The 21,663-nt window shown below is 35.8% G+C and overlaps 1 non-coding gene across 1 annotated transcript; it reads left to right on the top strand.

Moving 5' to 3' along the window:
- The first annotated feature begins 1,562 nt into the window (after nt 1-1,562).
- On the top strand, nt 1,563-1,668 carry LOC136210188 (small nucleolar RNA R71). The gene has a single exon (XR_010677898.1). It is a non-coding gene; the product is annotated as a small nucleolar RNA R71 (small nucleolar RNA).
- Nucleotides 1,669-21,663: the final 19,995 nt, after the last annotated feature.

Genomic DNA, 21,663 nt, shown 5'->3' with positions numbered 1-21,663 from the left:
ATATTTCATCGCTTTGTTCATATCAAACTCGATCTTATCTTCTCCTATCCTCAAAACTACTTTCCCTTCCGACACATCAACTAGAGCACATTATGTGTTCATAAACGGTCTACCAAAAATTAGTGGACAATTAACGTCATATGCAAAATCTAATATAACAAAATCGGTAGGAATAAATTTGTCGACTTTGACTAAAACATCTTCAATTATACCATATGGTCTCTTAGTGGTTTGATCCGCTAATTGCAAAACCATATTGGTACGTTTGATATCTTCTTCTAAACCTAACTTGTTAAAAATAAACAACGGCAGTAAGTTTATACTTGCTCCTAAATCACAAAGACAACTTGGGAATTCAATATCTCCCAACTTACACGGAATAGTAAAACATCCAGGATCTTTGAGTTTAGTGGGCAAATTACTTGACACAACTGAACTACAGTCTTCAATTAACGAAATGGATGAAATTCCTTCCCAACTGATTTTCTTTGAAATTAAATCCTTTAAAAACTTACCATAGTTAGGAATTTGCGTGATTGCATCCATGAACGTCAAATTAATGTGCAAATTTTTAAGTTTGTCTAAAAACGTTAAGAGTTGTTTGTCATAGTCCTTATTTCGGACTTTGTGCGGAAAAGGTGGTTTGGGTACAAATGGTTTTGTACCTAAGTCAATTGGTGAACTTTTTGTGTTTAATGTATCTTCTTTGGTTTTTGGTAAATCAGTTCCTGGTAATGTTGCATCTCCGGGCATTTCCAGACCTAGATAATGTTTCCCTGAACGAAGAGTGATAGCACTTACATGCTCTTTCGGATTTTCTTCCGTATGGCTGGGAAGACTTCCCTCTTTTTGGGATGGAATTGATTTAGCAAGTTGACCAATTTGGACCTCCAAATTATGGATGCTAGATGAATGGTTTTTAATAAGCTGATCGAATTTATTTTCAATCCGTTTAAAACAATCATCGTGATTACTTACTTTTCCACTCATAACATCTATAAATTTGTCGATTTTAGAAGATAAAGTGCTAATCGTATCTCTTGTCTGATTTTGATAATTATTTGTACGATTTTGATTAGCACTGGCATTATTATTATTGTCTTTCCAGTTAAAGTTAGGATGATTCCTCCATCCAGAATTATAAGTATTAGAATAAGGATTATTAGTTTGGTTTTGCCCTTGGACACAATTTACCTGTTCGATCTCACTCATATTTTCATAATCCACATCCGTTTGGATTGGATTACCATTGGTATCGCATGGTGCCATAAACTTATCAATTTTGTGGGATAAGGCAGAAAATTGGGCTTGTAACATCGCGACTGGATCAAGATTCATTATACCTTTAACTGATGATGTGGTTGAGGATGATGGTTTCGCCACCGGTATATGTCCATGTTCCGCGGGCCACATACTGCTGTTGATTGCCATTTCCTCCAAAAGTTCTCTTGCTTGGGCTGATGTCTTCTTCATAAATAGCCCTCCCGACATAGCATCTAATGAACCTCTAGTTGTAGGATTTAATCCATTGTAAAATGTTTGCATTAAAAGTTCAGCGGGTCATTGGTGGTGTGGGTATAAACGTTGAAGTTCTTTAAAACGTTCCCAAGTCTCATAAAGAGTCTCATTATCATTTTGAGAAAAAGACGTTAACTCTTTTATGCCTCTTGCGGTTTTTGCTAAAGGAAAATATTTTGATAAAAATGCTTGGGCTAATTGTTCCCAAGTTTCAAAAGTTGCGGCTGACATAAAAGTTAACCATTCTTTGGCTCTATCCTTCAAAGTGAAAGGAAAGAGGTGAAGTTTGATTGCTTCGGAAGTCACATCTGTTATTTTAAAAGTGTCACACATTTCTAGGAAATTTGTCAAATGGATGTTAGGATTTTCGTTAGGTAACCCGTAAAATGTTACGTTATTTTGTAACATATTAAGCAAAGCGTCTTAATTTCGCCACCGGTTTGCAGCAATTCTGGGTCTAACTATATTATTGGTCACACCGGCCACACCTGGCCTAGCGTAATCCATAAGTGTTGGTGGATCTGCCATTTTTTCTGGCTCGGTATGTGTTTTTACTGGAGTCTTGTTTTTGTTTTTCTTGTTCTTTCTAATGGTTTTTTCAATTTCCGGGTCTATAGGGTCTGGTACAATGCCTGAACTTCGAGAACTGCGCATGAACCTGAAATCGTACATGAACCGAAACTACCTACAAAACAGAATTTGAAAAATAAATAAATTAGTAAATGAAAATTAATAAATTACAAAAATTAAAATAAGTATATTTAAACCTAGATTCGAAATAAAACACGAAAAATCTAAAATTTTGTTAAAAATTTTGGCGTTCCCCGGCAACCGCGCCAAAAACTTGTTGAGCGATTTCCGCAAGTGCACGGTATACGCTTGTAGTTATAAAAGATATCGAACCCACATGGAACGCTTTTTAACTAAAACTTGTTTTAATCCAGTTTTATTCACGTCTTTAGGTTTAACTTAAGAAAATCGTTTAATTGATTGTATTGGTTTGGATTAATTAGGATTAGATGAGAATATTATATTGAACTTAGAGAAAAATTCTGTCTTGAGATTTTGATTACAAGACAGACGCTTTCGTATTTGGAATAAATCAAAGGTATAACATGTGTTTTCGACTAAGCAAAGAAAGCAACTATAACTTTGGTAAGATTATGAACATGAAATAACATAGGAATTTATGCAATTAAATGGCTTTGAACTGTAGAAATCTCTCTGGGTCGGAGCAGATTCCTACCTTAATCAACTTAGTATTTTATATCCGATAAGCCGTGGTCACGATCATATCATCTGTAAAAACTAATTCTTTCAAGTGTTCAACAAAGTTTCTTTGTAAATATGATTGTATAAAACGTTTTAATAAAAACACCAATTTATCATTTTGAAAATCATTTTGTCAGAACAATATCAAAATAACAACCGGAAGAATGTATTGAATAAAATAAATATATTATTAGTGAATTGTTAATCTTCACAAGTTAACAGAGAGGAAGAAACATGGATAGCATTTTGACGAAATCTTTGAGATCCGGGTTGTCAATCTTTCCCTCAAACTCCGTAGGTTTGTCAGACCCTTTTGCACTCCAGCCGTTAGTTCTTCTTGCTGAATCTTCGCAATAGAGACCGGTCGGTCCTCTACCAGAATGAAAACTTATCTCTGATCAACCTTTGAAACTAAACTAATACTAATGTGTTTATAACTAATCTAATAACAACTTATGTACATCAAGTTTGTTTATACAGAAATGAAATCTAACTTTATGACTCTTTCTGAATCAGAGTTTCTTCAATATAATAACAACTATCTAATTTCTCTAACTTTTTCCAACTTAACCAACATTGATTTCTGAAATGGATCACTTATTTATAGTTGGTGAAGGGTTGTAATTGAAGGGTCGTGTCCGCTGGTGAAGGGTCGCTTTTATCCAAACAAACAGACGCGGTTCTTTGAATTTAAACATGTGAAATCTGTGCAGAATTCTTCGCTGTCTCATATGAGATTCCGAGAATCTCAACCGCGATAGGGGTGAAGGGGCGAGCTGATGAACGTCAAATTTTAGTGACTGAGGTTCGTCTGTCGCGATTGAGATTTTGAGAATCTCAATCGCGACAGGGGCATTTCTCCTTGTCCTTCGGCTGCTTCTCGTCTCCTTGCATCGGTCTTCTGATTTACACGTATTTTCGGCACGTAACTTAAGTTTTTCCCTCGTTTTTGCTCCGTTTTAGCTCCTATTTGGATTTAACCAAATAATTAAGTACCTTGCATCAAAGAAGTAAATAAAGACGTAAAAGTACTCTAAATGAATATAATTAGCACGATTTCAATGTAAATTTAATGTATTTATATATGATATTTTAGGTATATTTTGGGCTTAACAGCAATCCCTTCATCCTTATAGAACTGATCAAACTCAGACGAGCAGAATTCCAGACCATTATCAGTTCGCAGTCTCTTTATCTTCTTTCCTGTTTGGTTTTCCACCAATGCTTTCCACTGCTTGAAATTCTTGAATAATCATCAATCAGAGGCATAAAATATATGTGACCTCCCAAAGAGTCAACTCGAGATGGACCCCAACAATCAGAGTGGATGTAATCAAGTGTGTCTTTTGTTATGTGGATAGCTTTGGGAAACTTGCTGCAGTATAGTTTTCCAAAGACACAGTGTTCACAACGCTACAGACTCTTGACCTTATGACCATCAAGAAGATCATCCTTTGATAGAATCTGCATCCCTCTTTCGCCCATATGACCATGTCTCATATGCCATATCTTTGTCATATCCTCCTGATCAATGTCTGACGATGCAGCATTAGCTGAACTTGTAATAGTGGAACCTTGTAGGAAATACAAAGTTTTTTATAAAATAGTTCAATACATTTTTCGCATTTAACTTACATTTTTACAACTGTGTGATTAATTAATTACATTTTAGGAAAGTTGAGAGATCTAACTAGACATTTTATGCAAGTTGAGACGGCTACTGAACCACTTTAAAAATTTAGAGGGTCAATCAAGCTTTTTGTTTTTTTACAAATTATAGACAATTTCAGAAATATGCTGAGAATTGGATAAAAACTAGAAAGAAAAGAACTGCCATATAAACTATCTCATGATTTGAATAAATGGTTAAGGTGCAAAAATACCCCTAACGTTGGAGTCATGAGCAATTTTACCCCTAACATCTAAAATGATGCAATTTTACCCCTAACGTTTGCAGCCAAGAGCAAGTTTATCCCTAACGTTGATAAATTGGGTCAATTTCAGAAATAATTCATCAAACTGTCTTTTCGGTAATGAATCTTATCATCTACACTTCACATGTGCCTCAGTTTATCAGTAACAAATCATAAATATATGTTGGGATGTGAAAAAAATAATAAAAAAATATACTGTCTTTTGTATGAATATTAATTTATAAATATTAATCTCCAATTCTATTATTAAATTACAAAAAACACGAAATCCTTTTTTTTAGAATGAATTGATATGAATTGGTGCAAAATAATGAACAAAAATCCGTGTTTTATAATAGTGTCTGAAATTGACCCAAATTATCAACGTTAGGGGTAAAATTGCTCTTGGCTATAAACGTTATAGGGGCAAAATTGCACCATTTTAGACGTTAGGGGTAAAATTGCTCCTGACCCAAAACGATAGGGGTATTTTTGCACCTTAACCCTTGAATAAAATTTGAAAAAAATAGAAAAAATGAAAAAAATGAATAAAATATCAAGAATAGCGAACATTTTAACATTATTTGATATTTATACTAAAAATAAATTGAATGACAGATTTGGTCTAAAAATGTTCTATTGGCCCTCTGAACTTTTAAAGTGTTTCAATAGTTCTCTCAACTTGCATAAAATGTTCAAATAGCTCCATGAACTTTGGAAAACTGCCAGATATATTGGCCCATTATTTGAATAAAATTTGACAAAAAATAGTAAAAATAAAAAAATGGAATAAAATCTCAAGAATAGTGAATTGTTTTTACATTATTTGATATTTATACTAAAAATAAATTGAATGACAGATTTTGTTGGATTTCGTAAGATTTATTCTTAAAATTGAAGTGATTATCCACAACTATATATATATATATATATATATCTTCTATCCCACCATTTCATCAGAGTATTAGAAAATGGCTTCCTTCACTAAAGTTTTTATCGTGCTCCTCATTCTCTCAGGTATTTTCTTCTCATTCTCTCCGGCATATTTAGTCCGTAATTTATCCATGACATCTTGCGACTGTGTAGTATTGGTTGCAAACGACTAAATGGTAAAAATAATTATTAACCAGTTGCCAACCAGCGAGAAATTTCATCCTTAACTCATGAAATTCAGCCAGTACTGCGTTTAAAGATGGAATTGCGACTTAATTTTTGGTCCCTAACTAATGTTTTCTTGTAGGTGTATTGCTTTTCCTTTTTTAATAATATAATATTAATTAATTGTATTTAAAAAAATATAATATATGAGCGTTGATTGATGCAGCATCCCGGTTAATGGTGGTGCGAGGAGAAGATTGCGTAGAAAAAGGAGGTGAATATACGAGCGAGAAAGAATGCATGAAAGTTTGTGACCACTAGTGTTTTTACCGGAAAAGTACAGCGCATGGCACATGCCTCAGTATACATCGCATCATCTTTACATGCTTGTGCTTTTCGCCGTGTGATTGATCATGTATTCACATCAAATTAATAAAACATTTTTAATTATTTCATTGTTTGTTTTTTCATTTTCCAAATATTTAGGGTTAAGGTACAAAAATATCTTTAACGTTTTGGATCAAGAGCAATTTTATCTCTAATGTGTAAAATGGTGCAATTTTACTCCGAGGGCAATTTTACCCCTAAAGTTGATAATCTGGGTGAATTTGAGAAATAATTAATCAAACTGTGTGCTCGGCCATTAATCTTGTCACTTATACTTCACACGTGCGTCATTTTATAAGTAACAAATCAGAAACATATGTTGGGATGTGAAAAAAATTAAAAAGTAAAAAATATACTGTCTTTGTAAGAATTATACAAAAAAAACATTCAAAAAATTCACCGAATTTATAAATATTAATCTACAATTCTATTATTAAATTACAAAAAACATGAAATCCTTTTGTAAGAACGAATTGATATACAATTGTTGCAAAATAAGGAACAAAATTATCTCTGTTTTATAATAGTGTCTGGAATTGACCTAAATTATCAACCTTAGGGTAAAATTGCTCTTGGCTATAAATGTTAGGGGTAAAATTGTACCATTTTAGATGTTAGGGGCAAAATTTCTTAGGGGTATTTTGTACCTTACCCTAATATTTAGTAAATAATTTCAAAGTGCATTGTTAGTAGACCTGTTCATGGGTTGGACCGGGCCGGACTTGGACCGGGCCTAACCGGGTTTATCATATATTACTATGTACAAGCGCAGCCCAACCCATACTGTTTTTATATCGGGCTCGGGCCGGGCTGGGCCAAACTACAGAAACTAAATCCCAAGCTGAGCCCTGCCCGCCCAACTAGTATATTTTTATATAAAAATTATTATTTTAATAATTGTATATTAAAATTTAAAGTAAAGTAAAATTAAACTATGAAAAAATTAGATATCAGTTGTATATAAAATAATGTGTTTAATTGTGATAAATCATAGTAAGATTTACAGTAGCTTTTTTAAAGAGAAGCAGCTCATGTAATTAGTAATTCAATTTCGATTGTTGATCATGATTAGTTAAAGTTTTAACGGTGACAATATTTTTTCTTTCAAAAAAATTAGTAATATTTTTTAAAAAATAATAATAATAAATAATCTAATGAAACAAATAAAATATTTATAATATATATAATATACTGACGGCCGGGCTGGGCTATGTTCAGGCTTTTAAGTTAAATCCTAAACCCGTCCCATATTCTTTGCGGGTTTAAACGGGATCGGACGGGCCATGCTAAACATAAAATATGTATGTCCAAGCCCAACCCATGAAGAGTGGATTTGGACGGTCTGAGCGGACCAGCGGGTCCATGAACATGTCTAATTGTTAGTAAAGTAATAAAAAGTTAATTAATTGGTTTGGAGGTTTGTTTTAACAATGGGGTTTAGGTTGTTTTATTTGGCCCAATTGGTCCTTATATATTTTGAGCAGTTCCATTTATTGATAATTCGGAAATCAGTTCATTCGAGTTGAGCTTATGATTTGATTTTTAAACCTGAGCTTATCCCTGTCTGAGATGGTCTAAATTAACATCGGGTCGGATTAAGCATTTTTAGATGAAAGCCTAATGAGTCCAGTCGAAGCTTGATCCATGAACATATCTACCTAGACCCAAACCCGATTAAAATACACCTATTCAGTATTTGAATGAAATTTGACAAAAACAGTAAAAACTAAAAAATGGAATAAAATCTAAGAATAGTGAAAAATTGAACACTATTTGATATTAATACTAAAAATAAATTGAATGACAGATTTTGTTGGATTTCGTAAGATTTATTCTTAAAATTGAAGTGATTATCCACAACTCTATATATATATCTTCTATCCCACCATTTCATCAGAGTATTAGAAATGGCTTCCTTCACTAAAGTTTTTATCCTGCTCCTCCTTCTCTCAGGTATTTTCTTCTCATGCTCTCCCGTATTTAGTCTGTAATTTATCGATGACATCTTGCGACTGTGTAGTATTGGTTGCAAAGTTTACGACTAAATGGTAAAAACAGTTATTAACCAGTTACCAACCAGTGAGAAATTTCGTCCTTAACTCATGAAATTCAGTCAGTACTACATTTAAGGATGAAATTGCGACTGAATTTTTGGTCCCTAACTAATGTTTTTCTTGTAGGTGTATTGTTTTTTCTTTTTGAATAATATAATATTAATTAATTATATTTAAAATAAAAATATAATATATGAGTTTTGATTGATGCAGCATCCGGGTTAATGGTGGTGCGAGGAGAAGATTGCATAGAAAAAGGAGGTGAATATACGAGCGAGGAAGAATGCATGAAAGTTTGTGACCACCAGTGTTTTTACCGGAAAAGTACAGCGCATGGCACATGCCTCAGTATACATCGCATCATCTTTACTTGCTTGTGTTTTTCGCCATGTGATTGATAATATCTTAACACCAATTAATAAATAAAACAGTAATTGAATTTTGAATTTGTTGGGGGCTAATTTAATTTTTATATTTTTAGCATATGTTATAATTTTATTCTATAGTTTTTTTATTTAATTAAATTCATCTATCAACAAAATAAAAATGTGATAAAAAATAGAAAATAATATCAAAAATTTATTACAAAAAAGAAAACATAAATAAAAAAGAAAAGAAAAAGAAATAATAAAAATCAGGGGCAAATTTGCACCATTTTTCAGTAACCCGTCCAGCAACTTCAACAACAAAAACGGATCCCGAAACAGCAAGATACCAGATAGTTATTATTTTTTTCAGAAAGTTCGGGATGTTAGCTTTCTGGAATGTCAAAAACGGAGCAAAACGGAGCTAAAACGAAGCCGATAGAATTTTTCAAAGAGAAGCAGTGCTGAAAAACGGGTTTGAACATGTCTACCTATTTGTGGAACGTATTTCACGGCATTCCCTCCATTTTTCCAACTGTCAACTCTGCCTTTTTCTTTCTTCAACTTATGGGAAGGTAATGGGATCATGGGTAAGAAATTTAAGGGCCACTAACATGAGATTTGTTGCACAAAATCCTATAAATAGAGCTCAACTCTTTCATTCCAATCCCCACTCAAAATCAATAAAAAAACACAGAACAACTCAATTTGTCGCACAAATCTCTCTGCCAAAATCGGTCTTTTTATCAATCCTTAGGTTCGTAGAAATCGTTCTTTAGCATCTAATTAGTCTAAACAAGATCTCGTAGTCTAGAACAAATTTTACCATTGTCATATCCTTCAAAGCTTCAAACATTTTTTTGTGAAACCGAGATCACCAAAACTCCATTTTCGAGTCATTCTTAGTTTATACACCTATTCTAAATCATGTTTAGAAACTTTTTATTGATCTCAATCAATTAAAAAGACACAGAAACAAGGTTTTGAGTTTTTCATGATTGAATTTTTCCAATTTTATTTTGAGTTCGTTAGCTAATCATTTTAGACCAAATTAATTTTAATCTCTTTATTGACATCAATTCTCAAAATCTCAATTTTTTTTCGTGAAAAACGATCCTTTATAGCCTTCTTAATCGTCCTTAAAACACCCTCTAGGAAACAGAATCAAGCTTTTGGTTTTTCAACCATCAAACAATTATCCTGTCACCCCATTTTCAATAATTTATTCTGACTCATTTACTCGACCTTTTCTCGAAATTCCAGTTCTAAATCCTTCCCTTGCACACTAACTTTAAATATTAGCCTTCGTTTCGCTATAAGCCAACCTCTACGGCTCCTGAAATTGAGTCAGAAAGTCCCAAAAAATCTCTGTTTTGTTCCACAAAGTGCTGTTGATTTATTAGCTTGGTGGTAAATTTCTGCTTAAGTCCATGAACTCTCTGAATTGCTTTGAATTTACCTAGAATTACCCGAACAACGCAATAGCCCCCGACATCAAAGAGATCGGTTTAATTTTATTTCACCCCATACATATTTGTTTTTATGACTTATTTACGTTTCTAGCTTTCAAGTTATTATTTCTTTTTAAGTTGTAATTTTCATGCTTTATGCTTACTTGTGATACAAAAAACATTGCAAAATATTTACAAAATCAATAAAAATATAAAAGAAAATTAAAAAATTTGTACCTTTGTGTCGTTTTATTGCTTTTTTGGTACTTATCTTAAAAATTATTTTTCCGACCCACCTGTCAAGTAACGTCGGGACCCAAGACCGTTGTTTTTATTTTCAGTCCTTGTAACGGTCGTCAATCGTTTTTCGTTTCGAATTCAAGTAATTTGGGCGCACTTTATTTATTTATTTTATTCAATTACCATTTTACCCTTTGAGAATTAGCTTCTCTGGCACGCCCGCATTATTTTTACCATTTTTAATCCCCGCAAACGCATATCAAGGTTGAAAATTGGGATATTTCGAAAATATCGCCAACAATTTTTGGCACGCCCAGTTGGACCTAAAAAACAATTTTTTTATTTGTACCAAAACTACGGTTTCTTAAGCTTTGCCAAAAAATTTAAAAACATTTTTTTTTTCGTCACACTCATTTTTCGCCCCACTTAACTATCACTAAAATTTGTTAGCTAACGCCAAGAATTTTTGGCACGCCTAGTGGACCTAAAACATTTTTTTCTAGTACCGAAAAATTTTCACCAAAAGTTTTCCTATTTTTAGGCTTATATTTTTTTTCCATTGCTAAATTATTTAACCAAAAGTTAATTATTTTGGTAGTGCATTTATGTGGTATTTTATTTCCGTGATATTCTATTTTAGTGTTTTATTTCCAAACTTTCCTAAATATTATTTGTTGTTTACAATGCCACCCAAGAAAAATACAGGTCGAGAATTACCTGTTCCAGGATCTGACGAATATTAAAATAGGAACCAGGACGAAAACATTGACACAAATGTACCCAAAGGGTACGTTGCCGAGACTGTGAGCCATTTGGAAGATGTTCATCGGACAGTGACGCGACAACAAGACTTCGATTCATTTTTCACGCGACAAGAGGCCCATATGCGCAACGTAAAAAGGCTTGTAGCCGAGATGTCGCAAAATGTTAAAAATCAAACCGAGATGATGCAAGCTTGGAGACAACCCAGTTTGGAAAACAGGATTAATAATCTCACTGACAAGATAAATAAAATCCCGGATAGGTGTGCTGAAATTTATGCTAAAAATTTGAATTCTCATAATGTTTCAGATAACAAAAGGGAAGGCACTCCCCAAGGCGACCGATATAGGCCACCGCCTAGTCGTGAGGAAAACATGAGATTCAATGAGCAAGGAGATCGAAGAACCTCAGAACAATTTTCAATACCCCAAATGCGCATCATTTCAGGTCAAACACCGGACCTAATACCCACTCGGAGCACTATGGTGACAACAACGCTCATGGTTCGGGGGGCACGTGGAGAAATCAAGACCGTGATCATACCCGCGAATATACTAGTGAAAATATTCCTGAGAATTCTCGTGATAATAATAACGTATCTCGTATTTCAGGTGTGGGAAGCGAAATATGTAATGAAGCAGAGGATAGGCAACGTATTCAGAACATCGTGCAAGAAATTTATGGACCTACTGTCCGTGAAGTGTACCGCCCGGAGTTTCAGAAAGCCTACCCTAGGAAATACGACCAGCGATACCCATTTCCTCACAATTTTATAATTCCAAATTTTTCTTTATTTTCAGATGAAAGTGGACAATCAACCATCGAGCATGTTGCCCGATTTTCATTCCAATACAGCGGGATTAGTGCGGAGCAAGACTTCGATATGCGTCATTTACGTTTATTCCCAGGATCACTAACTGGACCTGCTTTTACACGGTATACGGCATTAGAACCTAAATCTATCAGAAGTTGGGGTCGCATGGAACAATTATTTCATGCTCAGTTCTATCGAACTGAGCCCGAGGTATGTGTCGCTGAACTATCTCGTATGGTTCAACGCTCAGGTAAGTCCGTTGAAATCGTTTCAAGAAAATGAGGCGTAGATGTCGAGTTAATATTCCTCAAATAGAGTTTGTTAAAATTGCTCAACGTGGCTTAGAGTTTGAAAATAGGAAGAAATTATAGGGCATTGATTTTTGTGATTATTACAAACTTGTTGCTAAAGTGTCAGAATATGAAGAATTAATGTGTGAGGATAATCGTATGAAGAAAAACTCTGTAGGTAGTTACCATCAGGATATAGAAACCAATGAAGCACACGAGGTAGCTATAGCCGAACTAACTAGAACATGATCCTGAGTTTGTCCAATGCTAGTAAAAAGTCCAAAAGCTCCCAAAGTGGTTAGACGAAAGACGAATGTGCAATATACATTTGATGTTTCTAAAACCGAGGACCTTTTTGATTATTTGCTAAAGGAAGGTTTTATCACCTTACCGTATGGACACATTATTCCATCGAGAGATGACACCGGTGAAAAAACTTATTGTAAATATCATGATAGTTGGAGCCACGACATACAATCTTGCTTTGTTTTTAAGAATGCAATGCAGGATAGAATAAACAAAGGCGTGCTTAAATTTCCTGGAGCATGTTGATTGACGATGATCCATTTCCAGCCGCTACAATGATAAATGCAACTTCCATCGAGATACCCCCTCTTAAGGGTAATGTCCATAGCAACACCTCGACTCAGAGAAAAGGGCGCCCTGACCACCCAAAGACAAAACAAATTTGGGTACCAAAGGGAACTTTACCAACCGCCAAGGAGAAAGAAAAGCCACGGAGAAAACGAAAGCCAATAAATAAAAATAAAAGTGGCGCAAACCAATGTCGATCACACTTCGTTACTCCACCGGTGCAAGTTCCCCTCGAAAAATGGTTCATCAACCGACATAAAAAATTTCCACAACATCTCTAAAAAAATGGGTAAATTTCATCAATGGTATACAACCTTTGCCCCGTTTCACACTTTGGTGTACAACCTTCAATTTGTCTCACTAATATGTACGACCTTATAGGTGACCGGACAATATGGTGTACAACAGGTAAAAATGACCGGTCAACGCTCGGTCAACGTGCCAACTCAGCTTTGACCGGTTAAAATGTGAAATTTTTTTAATAAATTACTTATATACCCTTATTTAAAGGCAAAATTCTCTTTATTCCCTCTCCATTTATCCCTTTCTTAGACTCTCCCTCTCCTCCCTTTTTTTTTCTCGCTGTCAAATTATCGAGAAGTTATTTTTTCCTTCCTGCCAAGCAATAAGTCCACAAGCTTGAGTCTTCAAATACATCAGTTAAGCGGAGGAAGGGAGAGTTGGGAGCAGTTCCATTGGGAGGGTCAATTTTTCTATTGATCGAGAAAGCTTTATGCTTTACCCGGATTTAATAATTTACCTAGATTTGATAAATTACCCAGATTTGCTAAACCCTTCTTCTATCTTCTTCAAATGCTATGCACTCTGCAACCTCCTTGCTCCCTCTCTCGCTTCCCTTTCCACTTCCCCTCCATTACCCTCGCTTCCGGTCCTTCTCCTTAAATTCACTGCCTCACATTACTTCCGCCCTCCTCAATCATCCAAAATTCTCAGCATCCGACACTCCCTTCTCTCCCGTCACCTAACTGCAACCCAACTTGCTGACTCCTATCTATCTCGCCTTATTCGAACTGAGCCCCAAATTAACTCCTTTCTCCATGTCTCCGACTCTGTTTTGAAACAGGCCCAAGCTATCGACGACAAGATTGAAAAAGGTGAGGATGTCGGTCCTCTTGCTGGGGTTCTTGTTGCGGTCAAGGATAACATATGCACGTCCGATATGCCCTCTACCGGTGGTTCCCGCATTTTGGAGAAACGGAAAAATCCGAGTTGAATTTGTAAGAATCTTATGGACATAAGTTTTCAAACCAAAGTTCTATTCTTAGGTAAACTGAATTTGGCTTAATTCCTTGATTTTCTCCCTTCTCTAATATTGGTATGGAAAACAAACCCAATTTAAAGCTTTTGTTTAAATTAATCTCTATGTGATATACAAATGAGATTGTGGTTTTTTATTTATTAATTGGAAAAGGAAATCATTTATTTAGTTTTAGAGAAAGAGAGTAAGTTAGAGAGGGAAGCTTGAGAGAAGGAATTTGCATAAAAATGGAAAAAGAGACATGGATAAATGGAGAGGGGACATAGAAGTAATTTATTAAATTTTTTTTTGACATTTTGACCAGTCAAAGCTGAGGTGGCGCGTTGACCCAGCGTTGACCGGTCATTTTTACCTGCTATACACCATATTGTCCAGTCACCTATAAGGTCATATATATTAGTGAGACAAATTGAAGGTTGTACACCAAAGTGTGAAACGGGACAAAGGTTGTATACCATTGATGAAATTTACCCCTCAAAAAATGCAAAAAGAAGAATAAGAAAGAGAGAGGCAGAAAAATAAGGAAAAATAAAATGAAGTTGTCTAGTGTTGATTCTAGCAACATTTCAAAAGAAAAGAAAAAAGTGGAAATTCGTGTCAGGGATTTTTTTATCCAAGTTGGATGTGCTGCTACTTCTCTAATTTTACCAATAAATTTCAGAAGTGAAGATACAAAGGAGGAAGAAACAAAGTCTAAGAAGAACGACCAAGTGGTATTACAATAAAATCTTCATTAGAAGATCAGATGAAGCAGGTTTATTTTGACAAACCCGCTCCGAAGATGACACACCATATTGAGCCATTATACGTCAAAGCACTCGTTGATGGCAAGCCTTTATCAAGAGTTCTAGTTGATAATGGTTTAGCCGTTAACATTATGCCATTAAAGATGGCACTAGCTCTCGGGAAATCCGCAGGTGTTGAGCGATTTCCGCAAGTGCACGGTATACGCTTGTAGTAATAAAAGATATCGATCCCACAAGGAACGTTTTTTAACAAAACTTATTTACAATCGGTTAAAATTACTTTAAGGTTTATAATATGGAAAAATCATTTAATCGGTTTTGGTTTTGAAATTGCTAGAATAAGAATTAGATTAGAATATGAAGATGTTAGAAAATATCTGATTTAAGAATGAATTTGCAAAACAGGAACGTTTTAGTACTTTAGAAAAGTAAACAAGTATATTTGTTCGCATTAAGCAAAGAAAACAACTTTAAACTTTGTACGAATTATAAAGATGAAATAAATGACGGAACCTCTAATTAATTGGCTTTGAACGCGACAAAACCCTTTCGGGATAAATTGCCCTTAATCAAATTAAAACTCTTTCGAGATAATAATTTGCCTAAGTGTTCAACAAAGTTTCCTTGTAAAGATTTTGGATTAAATACGTTTTAATGAAAACACCAGCAGTCACTTTAGTGGATTGGTTACCATAAGTGCTGCATAAAGATCTATCGAATAGAACGGACTTTATTAGATGAAATATAAATTGATACAAGTTTACAGAGAACATGGAGCATTGAATTCTTCGACGGCGTGCAAGTGAACGGGTTGTCAATCCTTTCCTTGGGTTTCGTTAGAGTTTGTCAGGCTCAGGGGCGAATCCTCTACTCAATCTTCTCGCTGAATCTTCGTAATAGAGACTGGATCGGTCCACTACCAAAATGAAAACTAAACTGGAACAATGTCTAAACGCTACTGAATTTGTTATTATTTAGTAAACAATGTGTGTACATCATATTTCTTTTGAACAGAATCGAAATCTAACTTCTGAATCACTTGATTCAGAATTTCTGCATAAATTCTACACTAATCTCTTTCTTCTACACATATACCATTATCTTTCAACTCTCCATCAACTCTTTATTTATAGATGTTGAAGAGTCTTGATTGAAGTGTCGTGTCCGTTGTGAAGGATCGTGTCCGCTGCGAAAGGACGTCTTTATCCACCCGAATGATCGCGCTTCGTCGAAAACGAAAGTGTGTAACTAGGCTTCTAAAATCTCCTACTCGTACCGAGAATATTAAATTCTCTACCGAGAATGGGGGAGCATCAATTGTTCTTTGGACAAAGGAAAGGAGAGGTTGAGGGACGCGTGTCGCGACCGTGAATAGTGGGGGCCGCGATCGCGGCACGGAGCATTTTTCACTTCTTTGGCTCTCGTTCGTGTCCTCGGCTTGGCGTTATAATTTTCGGCGTCTTCGACTCCTTTTGTAGGGCTTTTCTTCTATTTTTGAGCTCTTTTTACTCCTATTTGGATTTTATCAAATATTTATGTACCTTGCATGAAAGAAACATATTCGAGAGTAAAAGTATTCTAAATAGTTATAAATATCATAAATTCGTAGCAATATCGATGTAATTATTGATGATGTTTTAGGTATATTTTGGGCTTAACAAATCTCCACACTTAATCTTTTGCTAGTCCCGAGCAAAATTTCACTGAACTTATTCTCTAACCAATCTCTTTATGAAAATAGAACATATATCTCTGTATTACCTTTTAAATTAGTTAAGCCGAAAATACTAGCTTCGAATGGAAAATTTATAGCAAAATATCAAACTAACTTAGTATAAATACGATATATCATTCGTCTTGTATTTTCAATTTTTGAATTGAAGCATTCGGGACGATATAAGCACGCATGTTATTGAGTCTTTCGTCTCAAGGCATTTCAAAGCACTAAAATTTCCTTTCCCAAACCTAAACTAATATATGAGATATATTATTTATTTAAATAAGTACTTAATTTTAATTTATTATCTTAGTTACGCCCGAGATAACGGTGGTCTTGATCGTAACTTTATATGTATTTTATTGCTTTATGTTTGCTTAAGAGGTACCGACCATGCCATGGGTGGACACAATCGTTACTTTAAACTTAAACACGCTTATTATTATTATTTTAAACGTTCCTTCCATACCTCGATTGTGATAAGGGTGGTCGCAACCGTGGCCAAAAGTAAACGGTACTTAATTTTCTTCCCTTTCATACCTCGATTGTGATAAGGGTGGTCTCAATCGTGGCCAAAAGTTAAGAATTCAACTAATTGATTGATTAATATGAAATATAATATTGAAATTGGGAAAAAGAAAGATAGCACATTCATCCTATATTGACTTAAAATTCAACATGTATTATGGCTAAAGTTTCCTTAAAAACTTCAATTGGTGTTAATGTAAGACGAAATCAAACCGAGCTAAAAATTGTTAGTTCAATTTAATGCCTATAAATCTAATTGAAAATTTAAAAATAAGATTTATTGAATCATGATTGCATGATATAAAAATAGAGATTGAATAAAGAATTTTTTACTTAAATACATTCACTCGAGACAATTTTACTTAAAATCGTATCGGAGATTTGTGAAAAATTTGAAAAAGTTACCCGTATAGAAATATCATTTCTAACGATAATGATAACCTAAAAATAATCATAAGTTTAAAAATATCATATAAAAATCTAACATTATGAAAAATAATGTTTAATAAATTGTGTTGCAATATATGTTGCATTTGTTATAAATGATTCGTTGCATTTGTTATTTGTCCTAGAAAAACAAAAATGATGTTACATCTCCTCCCACACTTTAATTGGACCATGTCCTCATTGGTGCAAAAGCGAGAAATCAAGAATAATATGCACAAAAATTAAGCATACGAAATAAAGATAGGAATGGTGCAAATGAAACATTCAACATAAAATTAAAAATTGTACCAAACATATGAAAATAAAAATTGTACCAAATTATAACAAGATAATAAAATGAAAGAAAACAACCTAAGCTTGAGGTGGTGAATCGGGAGGTGTAGGTGACGTCTCCACATTGCGGCGTCGGAAAAAGGAAAGCATCCGATGCCGAGTCGATCGATGTTCACGCCTCAAAAGGTTGAGGTTGTCATTCATCACCATATTGTTTTCAACCAAATCATCAATTCTTAAATTCATTTGACGATTGTTGGAATTGATTTGGTTCAAAATCCTCCGCAAATCTACCGGAGCATCCTCCGCTTTAGGTGCTTAGGGTTGTGCTTGAGCTGGTGGTTCATCCTCCTCGCCTTCCGCCTCTCCGCCGCCTTCGGTACCTACAAATTGAGAACTTGAAGCGCCACCACCCATAGTGCCACGAAGATGGGCAATTCGGGTAGCATAGGAAATAAAGATGGGAGGTCCTTGTGGAAGCAATAAATGAGCTCGCTCAAGAGCCGAGATGTCCAAAAGCGAAACATACCCACGGTAGGTGGTCGTGTCATAATCGGCCAATTCTCCTCGTGCTCCCAACACAAGAGCGGTGATAAAATTACAAAGAGGGATTTGAATGGTACTAGCCCTCGAAGCACGGAACAAATTATCAAACAAAATACCAATGCTATCAATCCGCATGCCTTTAAGCAAACTATCCAAAACATACAAATCCCGAACCTGAATCTTGGAACCAAATTTGAGAATGTCTCAAAGGTCTCATCCTTGCTGGTCAGCAAGATAACCCACGTATACCGAGAGAAGTCATCTACAATGACCAAGGAAAATCTTCTTCCACCCAGACTCAGCGGCTGGACTGGACCAAAGAGATCCAAGTGTAGTAACTCTAACGGACGCTTAGTTGAGACAATATTTTTGCTATGAAAAGATTGTTTGGTTTGTTTTCCAGCTTGACAAGCGTGTCATAATTGATCTTTTTGAAATTTAAGTTCAGGCAGTCCCTCAACCAATTGCTTTCTTGCTAGTTTGGCCAGGAGGTCCATGCTTACATGACCAAGTCTCCTGTGCCATAGCCATGAATTTTCTTCCTTTGATACTAAGCACACAGTTTTTGAAAATTTTTTCTCTAAGTTTAGCATAAAGACATTATCTATCCGAGGGGCAGTTAAAATTAACTCATTTGTTTTACCCTCGTATATTTTACATCCAGTAGCATCAAATATAACTTTTCTCCCATTGTCACATAGCTGAGCTACGCTGAGTAAGTTATATTTGAGTCCGCTGACTAGGGAGACAGATTCAATAGTGGGATTACCTCCGATGGTTCCTGACCCAACTATCTTAACCTTCTTGTTGTCTCCAAAACTTACGCTCCCTCCTCGTTTACGCTCAAACGTGATGAACTGAGTTTCATCACCCATCATATGCCTTGAGCATGCGCTGTCAATATACCACATCTTTGACTTCTCGGCACATCTCAGGCTTACCTGCATTGTAACTAGTTACTTTTAGGTACCCAATTCTTTTTGGGTCCTAACTTGTTAGGTGCAACAGGTATAGCATCATATTTTATTTTATGGCGACATACATGGACAGTATGGCCATTCTTTCCACAGAAGTCACAACTGACCTTCTGTTTAGGATTTTTCACTGACTTGTCAGCACCCCAGTGCTGAGCGTGCCAGCACAACTTAGTTCTTTGTCCTTTCTTCCCACAAAAGTCACACTGGACTTTTCGCTGGGGATTCCATCTCTGCTGAGTACTTTGGTACTGAGTTCTCAGAGGAAGGTTATTTTTATTTGGAACCTTTAGTTGGTTCTGGATAGTTGTGACGTCCTTCCTCAGTTTCTTTGAAACTGATTGGACTTCAGAGACAGAGTTGAATTGTCCTGAAGAAGGAATCTGAGGTCACTCAGTTTGACCTCTTCCACTTCGTCACAGTGCTTGCTGAGTGCTCTAACTTTCTTATTACACTTCTTAACAAGTGTGTAGAGATCACTCAGGGCATTAACCATATCGTTTCTGAGCTGGGGAAGAGAAATTACCTCATTTGATTGCTCCTCGTCATCTGATGCGATGGATGGGTCAGCATGCTCAAAGACGCATGGCTCAGCAAGCTCGTCAGCCATGAAGCATATCTTCGCTAACTCGGTGGCCTCAGTTTCTGTAGATGAAGATTCATCACTGTCGCTCCATGTAGCCACCATTGCCTTTTTTCCGCTCTTCTTGTCTTTCCTCAGTGTGGGACAGCTTGACTTTATGTGGCAGTCTGATGGCACTCAAAGCATGTAATGGGCTTTGAGTTATCCTTTTTGTATTTGCTGTCGCTTGAGTCAACTTTATACTTATCAAACTTTCTGTAAGGCTTTTTAGAATATTTATCGTTCTTCCTGAATAGCCTTTTCATCTTCCTTGTGAACATAGCCATCTCCTCATCATCAGTTGAGCTCCCGTCAGTGGAGTCAGCTTTCATGACAAGTGACTTCTGCTTCTTGTCTTCAGATTTTTCCTTCACCTCAAAGTTTTTCATGGATATCTCATGGGTCAGCAACGAACCGATGAGTTCGTCATATTTGTAGGTGGTTAAATCCTGAGCTTCCTCAACTGCTGTCTTCTTTGCTTTCCAATCTTTAGGACTGAGTATCTTTTTGACTTGTTCTTCCTCAGTGAAGATTTTCCCAAGTCTCTTGAGCTCATTAATGATGTTGGTGAACCTTGCGTTCATGTCTGAAATGCCCTCATCATTGTTCATCTCGAACAGCTCGTACAGTCTCATTTGCTGATTCACCTTGGATTCCTTTACTTTATTGGTTCCCTCGTAGGTGACTTCCAGCTTTTTCCAGATCTCTTGCGCCGACTCACAACCTGAGATTTTGTTATATTCTGCAGCATCGAGCGCACAGTGAAGCATATTGATAGCCGAAGCATGGTTTTGGAGCTTCTTTAGATCATCATCTGTCCATTTGGCCTCAGCTTTTACAACTGTTAGGCCAGCCACAACTTCGACAGGTACAAACGGGCCTTGAACTATAGATAGCCAGGCACTCATGTTTGTAGCCTGAATGAAATTCTTCATCCTATTCTTCTAGAAGGTATAGTTTGACCCGAAGAATAGGGGAGGCCTAGTAATGGACAGCCCCTCAGGCAGTATCTGAGTTGTTTGGTTTCCAGGGAGAAACCGGGTGCTGTTTTCGCCCATGGTAGGGATCAGCTCAAGGTTGTTAGACCTTTAGTAGTGAGCTTTTAAGCTCTGATACCACTTGTTGGTCCCTTGTAAGGTTGCAAGTATAGTTCCAAGGGGGGGGGGGGTTAGGAACTATTTAAGATTTTTCGCAATTAGGGCAGACTTCTTTTTCTAAGGAAAAAGGTTTTAACAGCGGCGCTGAGTAAACAGCAAGATACTGGCTTAGTCAACTGGTGACTAGGTCAGTTTCTTAGCTTGAGTCAGGAGATAGCACTTAGAGTCTATTCCTGAGCTCAGATGTTTAACGCGCACAACTCAACTTGACCTCTTTACTTGGTCAGTTTTTGTTTGTTTTAAGCAAGCAATATATATAAGGAGTTAAAGGTAAGAAATACTTTACTCAGCAGATTTATCCAGGTTCGGCTTCTTCTAAGCCTACGTCCTGTCCCCGGAACACGTTCCGAGATTTCGAATCCTCTACTGAGCTCTTTAAAGGTAGAGCCTCAAACCCTTTACAATCTTAGCAACTGAGTATAACAAGAGTACCTTCCTCTATACCTCTACTCAATCCTAATCTCTTGCTGAGTACTATAACCGAGTACTCAGCCTCTCCTTTCTATCTCTAGAAATGATAAGTGTTTTGTGGTGAGTGGATCGGTTTAGCTTGGAGAGCTGGACTGTTTTTGTTTCTAGGCTTTCCTGTTTCATTTTTCTTTTGAACGCTTTAAAG

This window comes from Euphorbia lathyris, chromosome 10 (genome assembly GCF_963576675.1).
Source record: "Euphorbia lathyris chromosome 10, ddEupLath1.1, whole genome shotgun sequence".
Lineage (NCBI taxonomy): Eukaryota > Viridiplantae > Streptophyta > Magnoliopsida > Malpighiales > Euphorbiaceae > Euphorbia > Euphorbia lathyris.
The sequence above is the reverse complement of the archived record's forward strand: the minus strand, read 5'-3'. Positions and strand labels throughout refer to the sequence as shown.